The following is a 10243-nucleotide window of genomic DNA, read 5'->3' as shown; positions in this document are numbered from 1 at the left end:
ACATGGAGAGAGAGGCAGTGTCCCCATTCTGCATTCATCACCAGTTTCAAATCTTTAACCTCTTTCTGTGAAACTTATAAAACAGACACCCCCTGGGTTTGACACCATTTCAAAATTAATTCCAAGAATGGTACCACTCCTCAATCATTCATCTTCATTGTTTACTTGGTCAGCTTGGGCCACAACTTTAAAAGGCTAGGGGTATTAGGCATGCTGAAATGCCGGGCACAGAGTGTACATGCCACAATAGGTTAGTTCAGGAGAAAAGCAGATAGCTGCTATGTCTGTTACAGAACAACAGATACTCTGCACAGTTTCAGCAGTTAAATTCACCAGCAACACTCAGAGCATAGCAGAATGTGTTCAGAGGAGGCAAAACATGACTGCAGCTGCCCTACAGCCAGACTACTGGCCACATAAAATGCGAGGATGCTGGTTGTGGATGTTTTTCCTGTCTCCTTTGTGGAGGGTAAGGTCTTAAGACTTTATAGCCGCAGCTGCTCCCACGTAGCATATACAAGGGCAAAACAAGAGCTGCTAGAAAATTGTGAAGAGAAAGAAATTCACTTGGCATATGGACTGTCTATCAGATGACTGCCTGCATGTCTTACAGACCAGTATCTGAGCCGCAGCACTTACATGCTCCATGAGCTGCAAACAGTGCTTTCCTGGTTTGGGTTTGAGAATAAATTTACCTTCAGGAACATCTGGGGCAAGTTTTGCTGTTGTGGACAGGTTCCTCAACCTCCCTGGATTTGTGACAGCAAACAATGGAATCTACATTATAAAGGCAGAATGTGATGACAACTTCCAGACTGTCTCTTGCCTTGCTGCCTCAATCTGCTAGGAAGGGAATTTCTGAAGAGGGAGGCATAGCACTGCTTTGAATGGTCAGTCCGACTTGTAGCCACTTCAGCTGGTTCTGGGTATACACTGTGCACTTAGCAGTATAAGACTTGCTTTCTCTGCCTTGCCACCAGATGAAATGGGAGATAGAAAGGAGATTCATCTCCAGTTTTCAATCCAAAAGCAGCAGTGGAAATATGCAGTGACCTCCATTGTTACCATTCCTTGACCGCTCCTGAAGAAGCTAATTGAAATTTTGCAGCCCTTGGATAAGACCACAAAACTGCTCATTTTGGAAGATACTGGAATCAGCCAAGGTAGTCCTTTACTGAGGTTCCTAGGAACAAAACTAGTACATGAAGAGCCTTGTACATCAAAAGAATGAAAGCACTGGGGAATTCCTAATAGGGGTGTCACACTGTCTGTCTGCTTTACTTTAAAATTGGCATCACATAACTGTCAGAAGGAGTGTTTACTTGATGGCAGCATATCAAGACCTCTGGTTTTAAAGTCCCCTGGATTCCTCCCTTTTGCAGAGAGAGAGTTTGGGATATCAGACTTTAAAATCAGACTTTACAACCTAGTGGCTGAAGTGACTGCCCAGGGCCCTATATGATAGGAACAACAGCCTGTTCTCACCAAGAGACAAACAATGCTTTGTGTCTTGGTGGATCACAGACTGAATACAAATCTACAGTGTGATGCAGCTACAAAAATGCTGAATGCGGTTTTGGGGTACACCAAAGAGCATTAGGTGCAAGATACGGGAAGCAATAGAGCCTCTTTACTTGGTACAGGTTAGACCTCATCTAGAGTACTGTGTGCAGTTTTGGGCTCCACATTTTAAAAGGGATGTAGAGAAGTTGGGGCCCAGAGGCAGGTGACAAAAATGGTAAAGCATTTGGAACATAAACCATATGAGGAGTTTGAAAGTAATGGGCATGATCAGCTTGCAGAAAACGTGATTAAATATGGATATGATAGCAGTCTTCAAATACCTGCTGCTATAAAAAAGAGGGAGAACACCTTTTTCTTTCCATTGCAGAGAGCAGAACATGTACCAATGATTTGAAGGTGCAGCAAAGAAGGTTTGGACTGGATATAAGGAAAAACTTCCTGTTAGAACAGGGCGACAATGGAATAGACTGTCTAGGGAAATTGTGGAACCTCTGTCACTGGAGCTTTTCAAGAAGAGGTTGGATAAGCATTGGGCAGAGATTATCTAGGAATAGCTGTTTCAAATGCTCTGTAAAGCACAATAGTTGAAAGCCCAGGAGTACACCCCCCCTCCCCTGAAGTCTAGAGCAGGTGGATATTGGAGAGGGCTGTGCTCAGCAACAGGAAAATGAAGCAGTGTTTATGATCAGCTTAAGTATGAAAGATTAAAGCAGCTGGAACCAATTCTTGGAGAGGATACAGAAAGGGAACTTCTGGCTGCCTAGTTAGAGGATGTGATGTTTGGAGTTAAGCTTCCTATCCCCAGGTTTCAGAGCAGAATAAAGAGTGTGTGTTTGTTTTTTTTAATATGTCTGGGCTTTGCTAGTGGCCACGTGGGAATCGGAAGGAATTCTTTCCCTTCCTGTTGCACAGGTGTCAGGGTTTGATGTGTTTTTTGGGGGGTGGGGAGTAGACGGGTTGGTTTTTGGTGTTTGTTTGTTTTTACCTGCCTCAAAAGAATTGGATGTTGGCTCCAGCCAAGGCTGGGGATTTTGACTGGGATGTGCCAGTGCTCCTGCTGAGACTAAAAATGGGAGGTTCCTATTTAGAGGGTCTTGCTCCTCCACTCGGTGTCAAACCAGTCAACACATTTGGGTTCAGGAAAGGATCAGATCTGTACAAGCTGTGGGGTTTTGCCTTCTTCTGTAATGGGTATGACCCTCTTCCTTGGATCTCTTAGATGCATTCTAATGACCCTTGCAGCAGCAGGACACTGTTAGCCCTTGTACCCCTGCTTTACCTGTGGAAAATTTAAGTGCTTTAAGTGTCTTTGGGTGTAACACAGCTGATTGTGTAGATTTAGGACTGCATTGGACAAGGATTTGTATGGAATGACTTGCATAGGGATGATCCTCAAGTAGGAGGTTGGACTTTGGTCCCTTCCAACCATATATTTCTATGATTCTAACAGTACAATAAGTGTTACAGCAGGTGATCAGTACTACCCTGGATATAGACATAAAGAGGAACTGGTCTTTTCAAACCAGCCTCAGGGACTCTGGGTTGACCTACACTGCAGCTTCTTCCCTCAGGCCTTTGGGGAAAAGTACCATACCAGAGCATGGTGGAGGAACATTTACAAAGGAAAATGCTAGTGCCCAGTGAGTCAGACCCTCCTATTGGCAGACAAAGATGGCAATATATTGTTTAGCTTTCTTCACCCACCTCCTTCTACCCACAACCAGAAGCATGCGGCAAACTCCTCTTCACGCTGCAGGTGGTAGAATGTCTGCTAGCCTCCAGTGCCTCTCCAGGGGGAATAAGTAGATGTTGGATTCCCAGAAAACACCTTGTGTGTGGTATCTGCAGGAAGCTAGTGAAATGCCACATCTGATGAGGAAAAAGAGTATTGCACAACCTTCCCGTGGAGGTTGGGAGGAGTTGTGTGAGTAAACACACCATCCCTGCCTCTTCAAGATGGTATGAACACAGAACTTGAGTGTGGTCTCAGTAGATTAGGTTCCTTTTCTATTTTTGCCCATCCATCACAGAATAGCTCCACAGAGCATTTTTAAGAATTTCTCCCATGTTTGGTCTGGCACTTGTGTTTAATTTTTAATTTTTATTTAATTTTTGTTTTGGCTCTGAAAGTCACTTTAGCTTTGATCCAAAAATTCCAGTTTCCCTGTTGAATAGTTTTGAAGGGACTGTAACAACTGAAACCAGTTGTATGATGAATTGATACAAAGCGGTCTAAAAACAGTAATGTGAAACAGATCCTCAGATGGCATAAAATCTGCCATTTGACACCAGCTAAAGAACTAGCCCTATGTCTTCATAATTCTTCAAAAACATTGGAGACAGCTTAAAGCATTTCCAGACAGAAAAAGCCAGGCCATGGACAGGCATTTGTTTTTATCAGTAGGATAATTACTACAGATAGGGGAAAAAAGCCTGGGAGCTGAAGAGGTATATGAGTTCCAGCCTCTTGGCTGGAGAGCTTCAACAGGTGATCTCTCCAACCAGTAGGCACGAAAAGGGAGTCAACTGATTGACAGTCGTCCTGTTCTCTTGCCTGGGAAGGGGGCAGCGGTCAATTGTCAGTTGGCAAGTGCTGGAAAGCAGCAGCTGCCAGGGACAGCCTGGAGAGCTCCAACCCTAGGAGAATGCCCCCACCTTTCATCCTGCCAAGCAGCTGATTGATGGGACTGGGACCATTCTCCTGTGGTAAAAACCTTGCCACCATGGTAGATGCAGAGGGGGGGTGGTGTGGGGGTGGCAAGGCTACTTGAGCCTTGTAGCACAGCACAGCAGACTGCTTCCCCTGCCCTGATCCAGGCTGATGCAGAAAGTTTCATAGGAACACAGAAGTAGACAGGGCTCCCTGGGCTTAACATTGCAATCTAAATTGACTGAACTGTGAGAGTCTCCTTGGAAAAGATGCAGATAATGACCTTTTCACTTGGATCAAATTGTTGAGCATATACTTTAGTGTAAATATACTGCAGTAGCAGTGGAGGGGGGGGGGTCTTTCTTTCTCCATAGCTATGGTCCCATCAGCCTGGTTATAGTATTGTTTGTTAGCACATTCTTAATAGACTGGGTAGATTGATAATAAAATTATTCATCTTTACTGAAAAGTGATTAGCTAACTTCTCAAAAAGGAGCATAGCATGGATATCGGTCATGAAAAAATAGACTTTGGTAGTATTTCATATCTGCTCTCTCAGCTGAGCAATAATAGACACCACAGTGACACCTAAAGCCCAAAACAAAAAAACTTGATTTCACTTTCAAAACTCTCCTATAGCAGATTTTCATGCATTCTTTTCATTTTATTGCTGCAGTGAAATCTGAGATGGAACTCTGTAAAAGCAGAGCAACTCTGCTCAAGTTGAAAAATTTCTGTGGCCCTAACATGTCTTATAGGGAATTATATAGTTTTACTCAGTATAAGCCGGAAACTGTCTAATGTGAAAAAGTAAATGAAATATGGGGCCCATTTGGAGAATCACCCTGTATATCACAGAGTAATTATGCCTTTTGTGATCAGAGGATTTGAGAATGTGTAAAGATATTGACATTGTAGAGGGACACAAAAGATTTTAAAAAAGAACAGTAGCAGTGTCACTGGAAAGAATGGGATTTGAACCTGGGACTACGAGACGTGCACTTATGCTATGTGTACTACTTACTGTCTTTCTCTTTCCTATAACAAGTTCATAGTGCCATAACACAGAGAGGGACATAAAGTAGATTACATCTGTGGTGTAATGCCATGGAGGAAAATGAACATATTAACATTGAAACAAAACATTGAGGTCTCCAAAGCTAATGAACAGGAGACGTTAAATACTAAACAGTTGACAGTTAAGTTTACATATGGGAAGACACATTTACAACATTTTAAAGAATAAAGATGAACTGAAGGGTGAGTGGTTTCAAAGTGAACAGTATGCACGTTCAGAGTGGAAATCTTGGACCACAGGCAACAAAGATTTGAATGGGATTGTTTGAATCACTTGTGGATGCCCATGCAAGGAATCTGCTTGTATCCAGAACATTTCTGCAGTCAGACAAAACTGGTTGCTGACAAATTTGGAAAACAGAAGTTTAAAGCATCAAATGGATGGTTGGAGAGTTTCCAAAGCTGACACAACATAACATTCAACAAAGTGTACAGTGAGGTCAGCAATGTTAACAAGGAATCATGAGTGAATGGTTAGATGATGTCAAACTGTTGATCAAAGATTACAAGTCTTAAAATTCAGCAAATTGTGATGAGACAGGATTGTTTTTTAGAGTATTGCCTTCAATTCTCTAAGCTGAAAAGTACAATGGGGAGAAGGACCTTGGGGAGAAGCACTAAAAAGAGAAACTTACCTTCCTGGTGTGTGATTTTTCAGATGGAAACCTGGAGAAACTGCTGGTAATAGTAAATTATCAAAACCTGCAATGCTTCAAGAACATTAAGAAGGGTGACTTGCCCGTAACTTGATGTGCAAGGATAACATCTAGTTTAATGAAAATTGGCTTCAAGATTTCAAAATGTAAAACTAAAATGACAAGTCTGTCTAGAGTCCTTGGTAATACTCGCAGGTTCAATTGTAAAAATTAATTGTCTTTCCTCCTAATATGACTAGTGTAACACAACCCATGAACCACGGTGTTATCAAGTTTGACTAAAGGTTTACAATGGAAAACTAATGTTGCAGTCATAGGTGGCAAATATGCCCTCTTGTAAGCAATCACTGAACTTGCAAAGATCTCAAAGCTAGGTGCCATCTCTGGATTTCCATTACTGCAAAACAAATTGGACCCAATAAGGACATCAGATGTTTATATAAGACTGGATTCGCTTTTGAAAGAATGGAGCCTGATGTGGAAGAGGATTTCTTAGATGTGCCAGTTGAATACCTTAAAGAACTGATGGGTCAAATGAACATAAAAAACATTGATACTATGAAGTATAATGGCATAGATACGAAACTCAGCACAGAGCCTAGTTACCAAATAGAAGAACTGATTGAGTCTAAGGTCAGTGACAATGAGTCAGTAGAAGATGAAGAAGGTGTAATCCATGAATTGGATGGAAAAGATAAGAGAAAACTTTCATGAAGGTCTGTGAAACTTTGCTGCATGGAAAGACTTTGCTGTTTGTATTAACAGTCCTTGTATGATGAGTATCCTAACTCAGCTGTGTACTGTTGCAGAAAAGGCTGTTGCCTCAATACGTGGCCAGCAAAAGACATTTCTTGAACTGTGGAAGTAAACAAAACTATATGTAACACGATTGTAATGTGCGGGGTTGTTTTTTGTGCATTTTTAATATTAATTGTATTACATTTTTATGGGAAACTAAGTATATTTGTGAATACACATGTTTATATGCATGACATTTTCTTTCTAATGTTAGTACTCCCCCTATAAGACTGCTAATTTAAAGCCAGAATGTTTTCCGGGCTCTATGCAATTCCACCTTAGGCAGATTTCACTATATTTAGTCTGGAGAAGAGAAGACTGAAAAGCGATTTGATAGCAGTCTTCCAATACTTGACGGGTGTTACAGAAGTCTACACAGCTATGCTAGACCACAATAAACAGTTCAGGAAACGCTGGTTGGCAGTGCAAAGATGAATTTATCTTGGCTTTATAAAGGGAAACGTGAGCTCTCCCATTTCGTTGTCAGCATAGAACTTTAATGTTAATAAGCCAATAGTGATGCATTTATCATTAAAAACTATTTTTTGAAAAAAGGTTATAGATCATTATATTTTTTTTATTTTCCTGATAACTGGATCCAGTAACTTTAGAGGAAATAGTTTTGATACCAAATTAATCCAGAATCAAGGTTTAATAGCATGAGGAGATGTAAACAATGACAAAATACCCCTAAACATTGCTCCTAATCACATTCAGCACTTTCTTCAGAACTGATAAATATTTGACTTTATTTGTAAACTGCTCTGGGTGTCACTTTCACACTGCTTGCTCTATACAAGCTGTTTTTAGCTATTCACCTTCTTCCAAGGTTCAGTATTGTATGCTGGTTCTTCCAGTGGCTTCTTCTTCACTTCCAATTTAAAGCTTCAGTCTCAAACATAAAAGCTATTAATGGTTTGAGTCCCAGTTACAGTAGAGATATCATCTCTGCCTCCCTCTAAACCACCAGAACTGTTGCACTGCCTTGGAACAATGCAGATCACACATCCTGGATGAGTACACATGGAAATTGGAGACAAAGCATTCTCAGCTGAAAGGATCAGCCGCAGAATGAACTTTCATCAATCACAGACCAACTAATCTTTGCAAAATGTTGTTAGATCTTCCTCTTTGCCAAAGCTTTTTTATGAAAAACAGGAAACTATCACGTCAGCCTTCCCCCTGCCCATTCAAATTTGCTTACTCAAGCGGAGCTTTCAATTTCCAAAAAAATGGTAGTTGGGAGGAAAATGAGAGACTCTAAAGTTGACTATGGATTTTATTTCTTTTTAATTAGAGGGTGCTCAGAAAGCACTGGATAGGAATATAAAACCCTAAACTCATCTAACTGTATTAGAACTGTATACCCATACTGTTTGAGGTACAGAAGGAATTTGGAATAACAACGACCCAAAACCAAAGCTTCCAACACTTGGAAATATATCTTGGACTTTGCAGAACAAAAAGTAGAAGTAAACATAATGGTTGCTAGGATAGTGGTATCTGGCTTTTCTGTGATGAGATTTCTTTTTCCCTGTGAAGACCTTGCTTCCACTTTGCCTTCAGGTTGAAAACTATATTATGCTGCCTTTGGAGAGAAGCCATCTAAGACAGCCATTGCTACTAAGTAAAGTAATCAGTTAAGACCGAGCTAGAAGGGAAAGAAAATCTGTACTACTACTTTGCTCTTAAAATGGCTCTTTCAAAATGTTTGCCATTTGAAAGCAAACAAACTTTATGGGAGAACTACTGACCTTGGGCACCTATTTTTTGCACATAAAATAGAGAAAAGACTTGTCTATATTAAAGGTTGCATCCTGAACAATCTTGTTAGGTACATCTTATTTTCAGTGACATATTGAAAATAAGTGACATACTTATTTTCTGCTAAGCCTTCCTGCCAAATTGAACTGAACAACGAGGCCAAAATGGATTGGGATGCAATCCTCCCCTTACACCCGTGTTTTCCAATGTTTCCACATACAGCAGTTGTACAACTGTTCCCACCTCCCCAGTGTGAACTTCATCATGTCAGTATGAAGGTACTCACACTAGCAGGGCTGTCCCAGTACACAGTTATGAAGGCACATTATCTCTGTATAATTACGCACATAAAGGAGTTAAAAAAATACCAGTACAGTGATGCCAATCCAAATCTGAGCCAACTGGTAAAAGGCTTCAAAGATGTTATCTTGACAGTAGAAAGCAAAACAGAAAGTCCTTGTGTATAAATCATTCCCACTCATAGGGCATGTCTACATATGCAGTTACTACGCAGTAAGTGGTTTTTATGCTGGTATTTATATGTGCAGGTGTTACAGTGCAGCAACACTGTGCATGGACTGACTTGGGACTAACGTTAGTGCCAAGACAGACAGACAATACACACAGGGTTACTGCACAATAAGGTGTCTGCATGTGCCTTACTGCACAATAACTACTTATTACATAATGCAGGTTGCAAATTTATGCCCAAACTGGCGTAAGTCACCATAGTTACTGCACAGTATGGGCGTGCACGTGTAAACACATTCCCCGTACTACACAGTAATTTTCAGTTACTGCGCAGTAACCTAAGTTACTGTGCAGTAACTGCATGAGTAGACATGCCCATAGTGAACAAAAAGGTTGAGCAGAAGATGATGCAATCTTAGTTTCATACAGCTGTATTGAAAAGTACTGGTTGTTCTGAACTCTTCAGCTGGACATATGTAATGAATTTGGCCAGCTGTGCTGTTGGGGAAGGGAACTGATTTGTTTTGATTGGCTGCAACTGATACAAACAGTTAAGTCACAGCCCAGTCAGAATTTCCCAGTGATGAAGCCTGGTGTCTTTTGCTTTATACAATGATGTCTAAACATGATGTTCAGAGGGTTCTTTTGTTGTACCCAGTATTGTGTTTTAATCTGTTTTCTGATTTTTTTGTTTGTTTTAAATATGCAAACTTTTATTTGAAGTGTTCAGTGTCGAGGGGGAAGCCTGGTCTCTCCATGGCTTGATCCTCTTTTATGATAATGCTGCATACCTCAAAATTATTTGTAAGGTTGAAGTGCTGTTGTAGCCACCTGGCCTAGGAAATGTAAAATCATAGAATCACAGAAAGTGAGGGTTGGAAGGGACCTCAGGAGGTCCCTTCATCTAGTCCAACTCCTTGCTCAAAGCAAAACTATCCCCAACTAGATCATCCCACTCAAAGCTTTGTCTAGCCAGGTTTTGAAAACCTCCAAGGATGGAGCTTCCACCACTTCTCTGGGTAACCTGTTCCAGTGCTTTACTGCCTTCCTAGTGAGAATATTATTCCCAATATCTAACCTAAACTTCCCTTACTGCAACTTGAGAGCATTGCTCCTTGTTCTGCCATCTAACACCACTGAGAACAGTCTAATTCCATCTTCTTTCGAACCCCCCTTCAGGGAGTTAAAGGCTGCTTTTAAATCTCTCAGTCTTCTCATCTCTAGACTAAGTAAGCCCAGTTTCCTCAACCTCTCTCATAAGTTGTGTGCCCCATCCCTCTCCCCATTTTCATTGCCCTCTGCT

This window comes from Crocodylus siamensis, chromosome 1, assembly GCF_052110815.1.
Source record: "Crocodylus siamensis isolate JL-2025a chromosome 1, ASM5211081v1, whole genome shotgun sequence".
NCBI lineage: Eukaryota > Metazoa > Chordata > Crocodylia > Crocodylidae > Crocodylus > Crocodylus siamensis.
The sequence above is the reverse complement of the archived record's forward strand: the minus strand, read 5'-3'. Positions refer to the sequence as shown.